The sequence below is a fragment of the Zingiber officinale genome, chromosome 5A (genome assembly GCF_018446385.1).
Source record: "Zingiber officinale cultivar Zhangliang chromosome 5A, Zo_v1.1, whole genome shotgun sequence".
NCBI classification, from domain to species: domain Eukaryota; kingdom Viridiplantae; phylum Streptophyta; class Magnoliopsida; order Zingiberales; family Zingiberaceae; genus Zingiber; species Zingiber officinale.
The window spans coordinates 143,491,268-143,497,666 of NC_055994.1; positions in this window are offsets into that span (position 1 = coordinate 143,491,268).

Below are 6,399 nucleotides of genomic sequence, written 5' to 3' on the forward strand. Positions count from 1 at the left end.
AAAGTTAGCTAGAGGCGCCTTCAACGAAGTGCTGGAGGTGCCTGCGCTGACTACAGTCTTGGAGGCGCCTCCAAGACTGTAGTCAGCGCAGGCGCCTCCATTACCTTGAAGGCGCCTCATCCTTGTTCGAGGCGCCTCAAGGGCATTGGAGGCGCCTCAGACCTGGCCAAAGTGGTCGTTTGTAATCGGATAAAGTTTTATCCGGTTAAACCTCTTGGAGGCGCCCTCAAGACTCGAGATAGAGTTTCCAGGAGCTATATAAAGGCCCCTGGAGCTAGAAAATATTAAATCAACTCTATATTAAGTTCCTATCAACTTCTAAGCGTTCTTAGTGTGTAAAAAAAGATTTCTCCGCCTACAGTAAAGGAGGTATTCTAGTAAAGTTGCTTGATGGTCTTGGATTAACAACCACCTGGGGTTGTAACCAAGTTAAATTTTCTGTCTCCCTTCTTTTTGTTACTTTATTTAATTGTTGCTTTTATTGTTGAGTTGAAAGCCTTGAGGATAGTAATTTTTTATTGCAGACAATTCACCCCTCCCCTCTTGTCGGTCCCTCTGCACCAATAAGTGGTATCAGAGCCCGACAACCTCAGAATGACTAACTGCCGACTGAAGCACAAAGATCAAGACGATGGTCGGAACAAGCATTCATCCCCCGAAATTCGACGGAGATTTCACGACTTGGAAACGTCGAATGGAGGTATTCTTCAAAATCGAATTTGATATTCTTCTTATTATGAAATATGGTTTTGCAACCCCTAAAGACAAGGAAGAATACAACTGGAGGAAGAAAGAGCAAGCTGATTTCATGACTAACGGAAATGTTGAGTTCCACTTGCTCAGCATTCTGCCGCCCCAAGAGGTAAGTCGGATCGGAAGCTATGACTCCGGCAAAGACCTCTGGGAAAAATTCTTGGAGCTCCACGAAGGCACCTCAGAAGCGAAGTTAGCAAGGCGTGACATTCTCCGGACCCAGTCGACAAATCTCCAGATGAACAACGGCGAGAAGGTAGCGCAACTCCAAGCAAGAATAAAGAAGCTGATAACTCAACTAACCAATCTCGAAAAATCGGTAACGAACCGAGATTCTATCCGGTATGCGCTCAATGTCTTCCCAAGAACTCCAGAGTGAGCATCCTTAGTAGATGCTTACTACATCTCTAAGGACTTTGAGGTAAGTACTTTAGAAAGTTTATTCTCTACATTTGAACTTCACGAGTCTGGAATTGCAGAGCCTAAACAAGTAGAGAAGTCAAATCTCAATGTTGCACTACAAGCCGAAAAGGGCGATCCTGACTCAAAAGCGTCGATCGATGAAACTGAAGTGACACTATTGGTAAGGAAATTAAATAAGTTCATTAAGACTAACAAATTCAAATCGCAGTCTGGGAAGCATCAAAGCAACAGAAGGATGGTCTGATGCTACAACTGCAACGAGGAATGACACATCAAGGATGACTGCCCAAAGTTAAAGAAAATGAACAAGGAGAAGTCTCAAAAACCAAAGTCCTCCAAACGCAAGAATCTGAAGGCTATATGGGATGATTCTTCATCCTCCGAGTCAGAAGCTGAAACTTTCTCAAGAGTAGCACTAATGGCCAATCATCTCTTTGAAGATGACTCGAGATCAGAGATGAGCATAGATCAAGGGGGAGAATCAGAAGAGGAAAGTGACGATGAAGGGGGAGCATCACCAAGTGAGGTAAGTAAGGTATATATGTGCTCTCACCCCTACTCAGTCTTTTCAATTTATCAAAGTGCTTACGAAAGATCTAGCAAAATTAGAAAAAGAAAATGCTGAATTGAAATTGAAATTAGAAAAAGCATGCCACTTATAATTATTTAACAACTTAAAATCAGAGAATGATAGTTTGAAAATGCAAATTGAAAAATTAAAAAATAATGTATGCTCAAATAAATTTTCAAAATCAAAACTTAAAATTTATGGAAAACTAAACTGGTATATTAGAAAACATTAGGGATAACTTAGACAGATTCCCAGAAATTATATACCCCCTAAGTTCTTATATAATCCAGTAGGAAGGAATCTATACTGGGTTCCAAAATCTTTGCTAGATTAAAATTTTATAAGTTAAAGCTTTCAGCGAGAAAATTAAACAGTGAGTTTCTTTATGAGGTTTTGTCTAATAAAGCAGTTGTTGCTCTAATAACTAAGAAGACCTAGTGTCTCGCCACTGTTGGTGCAATATCCCTCAGGTCAAGGCTGATCTGGTTGACCAAGCTTGAGTCTTGGTTTGAGTTTCGATGTTTGACAATGCAGTTGTTCATTTGGGGAGATTGTTTGGTGCAATTCCTCTCTAATCAGGGTCTGATCAGGTTGGTTGAAGAAGAGTCAAGTAGGTCAAGGTTGACCAGATACTTGACTGGGAAGTCCTAACTGGGATGTTAGGCAGAAGGAAATCCTGGTAAGTGAAGCCAGGTGAAAGTCCTGGTGAGTGAAGCTAGGCAGTTGAAAGTCCTGGTGAGTGAAGCCATGCAGAAGAAAATCCTAGTGAGTGAAGCTAGGTGAAAGTTCTAGTGAGTGAAGCTAGGCAGAATGAAAGTCCTGGTGAGTGAAGCCAAGCACGGGGGAAAATCCAGATGGGTCAAGGTTGACCAGACATCTGGTGAAAGTCCAAGTAGGTCAAATGATTGACCGAATACTTGACATGACGAAGAAAAATCCAAGTGGGTCAAAGGAATTGACCGGACACTTGGTGAGGGAGTCCTAGCAGGTCAAGATAACCGGATGCTATGCATGATGAACTAACAGGTCATGGATTGACCGGATGTTGGTTTGGGGGCTTTGGGACTTTGTTTTGGGCAAAAACTAGCAGCTGGATCGATCAGTCGATCGATTGGCTGGAGCCCAATCGATCGGCCGATCGATTAGGGTGTCCCCGCGAGAAGCCTTCGTCCCAATCGATCAGTGGATCGATTGGGAGGAAGTCACGAGCACACAGAACGCCTCTGGATCGATCAGTTGATTGATCCAGAGGTCCCAATCGATCAGTGGATCGATTGGGAAGGTGCGTGTTGTCGCGATAAGCCCTGGATCGATCAGCCGATCGATCCAGGCAAATTCCTAGAGCACAGAGACGCTCTGGATCGATCCGTTGATCGATCCAAAGCCTCCCCAATCGATTGGGAGCAATCCAATCGATCGGGATCCGACCGTTGGCGCAAATAAAGGATGCAGGCGTGCGATTTCTTTAGTAGAACTCTCGGCCATTTCTTCCGATCCTTACTAGCGATCACAGAGCTTCTCCATAGGGTTCTCTCCGCCAGTTCTTGAAGGTTCTTGGAGGTCTTCCAAGTCAAGAGGTGGATCTACAGCTGAAGAAGAAAGCTAGGGTTAGAGTTTTCAGTGTAAAACCTGTAAGTTATTGCTTGTATTTGTTTTCCTTTCTTTCTTCTTGTACTGTGAGCTTGTAGGGCTTCTCCGCCTTCGGTAGTTACCGTAAAGGAGTGATTTCTTAGTGGAGGGTGCGTGAGTAGGTGTGGATCCTTGGACTAGTCACCTCTTGTGAGGTGGATACCAAGTAAACCCTCCTTGTTAGCGTTGTATGTTTTTGTTTCTTGTATTTTCGCTGCACACCATCGAAGAAACACGCAACGCCGACCACCTAGCGCGCGACGAGCTATTTACCCCCCCCTCTAGCTACTTTTCGGTCCCAGCAAGTGGTATCAGAGCGAGGTCGCTCTTCACCGGAATCATCGTCGGAAGGGGCAAACAAAACAAGCAAAGCTAGAGGATGAAGAAGTTGGAGCAAATTACCAAAGTCAAAGAATTCAAGAAGCTCAACTTCAAGATGCAATTCCAAGATGGACTTGGATTTGACACAAGGGTGGCTCCGCCGTACACATCTACAATCTTCGATCTTTGGAAATCAAGGATTGAAAACTTCTTAATGGTGGAGATAGAGCAATGGTTTGCTCTTATGGAAGGCTTCGAAGCTTTAACGAATTCAAAGAGCAAAGTTCTCAAGAGGAGCAAATGGAGCTTGGAGCAAGTCCAAAGGTGCGAAGCAAATGACAAGGTAACCAAATTATTGGTTAATTTATTGCCTAGCACAATTCTATGCAAAATTAGAGAGTTCAAGGATGCCAAGGAACTATGAAGCAAGTTGGCATCAATTCATGAGATCCCCTCCATTGCACCAATCCAAGAAGAATCTAAAGAGGGTGACTCATTGGAGCAAAATCAAGAGGAAGAGGACTCCGAGGTTGAGAGATGCTCAACTTCCGAAGAAGAAGAAGTCCAAGAAGCATCATCCTCAAAGGAGTACAACCAAAAGAACAAGCAAGGAGCATATTCCTTGTTCAATGTGCAAAAGGATGATGAAGAAGAAGAAGCCTCCACCTCTAGGATTGAGGGGAAGCAAATTTCAGTGACACCGGATCAAGGAGAAGAAAAAACCTCCACGTCCGGGTCAAAAGAAGAAGAGGATGAAGAAGCTTTGACCTCCACAAGTCAAGCTAAATCAAATGGAGGAGCATCACTATCGGATCAAGAGGAAGCCTCTACATCCACATCACATGGAGGACCAAGTGTCATCCCTACAAGTGAAGGTATAAATATCTCAATTAAAAATAAAAATCATATTATATGTTTTGAGTGTAGGGAGAATGGGTACTACAAGAGCAAGTGTCCTAAATTGGCCAAGAAGAAGGGTCAAGTGGCACAAAAGAGCAAGGAGAAGCCCAAGGAGACCATCCCCGGAACAAAGAAGAGCAAGGAGCACATTGTGTGCTTCTTGTGCAACCAAAAGGGGCATTACCGAAGTCAATGCCCTAAGGGGAAGAAGGTGGTCAAGGTTCAAGGAGGAAGCTCAATTCAAGGGGAGCCTCCAAGGTAAAAAAAGAAGGTAATTTTTATTGAGCCTACTCCCTTGAATAATGGTAAAAAGCATGCTAGCTCTAATTTATATCATTTTAATGCTATTTACCATGAAAATAGGAGTCATGATAAAATTAAAGAAAATCATGTAGCTTATCATGCTAAGACCTCTCAACCTAGGTTTAGAAAGGTAGATATAAACTTAGGCAAGAACCCTAAGGATTCTAGGTATGTGCCTAAGAAGAAGAAAAATCAAGGTTTTAGTGAAAAACCTAAGGTTGAGGAATTATGGAAGGAAAATCAAGTCTTGAGATCAAGACTTGATAAATTAGAGAAGACCCTTAGAAAAATCACAAATGGAACACAAGGGTCTAAGGGTAAAAACCTAGGTTTAGAACAACAAAAGTCATCCAAGGACCATAGAGGTTTGGGATACAAACCTAAAACCAAAAAGAATGTACCTACCTATCATAGGGTTCCATATAGCTATGGAACTAACTCTAAGTCTAAGGGTCAAGTCAAGGATACAAGGGAAGTTATCCCTAGAAGTATCTTTGCAACAACAAATGTGACTAAGACTTCTAAGAAGTCAAAGAAGGTCACAAAGAAGGTCACAAGGGAAGAAATCCCTAGGGTTGACCTAGAAAAGGTGACCAAGGCCTCTAAGAAGTCAAACAAGGTCACTAGGAAGATATCTAAGGAAGTTATCCCTAGGGAATACCTAGAGCATCCAAGGAGCACCAATAGATTTTGGGTTCCTAGGAGCATTTTCTCTACCCCATAGATGGGTTAGAGAGTGTCAACTCTAAGAAGAAGGGTAGTTAACCCAACTTTGAAAAAATTGACACTCAAGGAGCATTTTCAAGGTTATTATTAACCTTTGAAAATGAAATGGATTTATAATTTACTCTTTGGAAGAGTAATATGTGCCAGAATTGGGAAGTATTGATCTTATTTTAAAATGGCACATATGGGAAAAGACAAGGAAATACCAAGTTGGGATATTAATATTTTCTTAGTGTTACTCTTGATGGAAGAACGAAATATGCCAACATTTGAAGAATAAGTTTAATTTCAATTGACATAAGTAAATCAAGAGAACTAAAATGCCAATTTAGGTTTTGGTATTTACTTGGCACGTTTAGAGGGCAATCTAGGCTTAATTTTTAATTTAGCTAAGGTTTAAGGATACTTAGATAGGAAATCTAGGTATTTTATTGATGTTAACTTGCCATGATTTGCTTGCCCATTATATGCCATGACATCATATTTAGTTTTGTATTATGCATTCATGCCTTATTTTGAAAAACACAAAAATACCATGTCATGACATATATACATCATGTAGTTATAGAAAATTCTCTTTTGAAAATTATTTCTTTTTTATGCATGCCATAACACTATCATGCATTATGTTCCTTTCCTTAAAATTAAGGACAAAAGACATTTATCGACAATTATCAACAAGTGACATCCTAAGTGGATGTTCAATATCCACAAAAATGCCTAGATAGATTTGCATGATCCCTAGATTAGGGCAAAATCAATTTTTACATCTC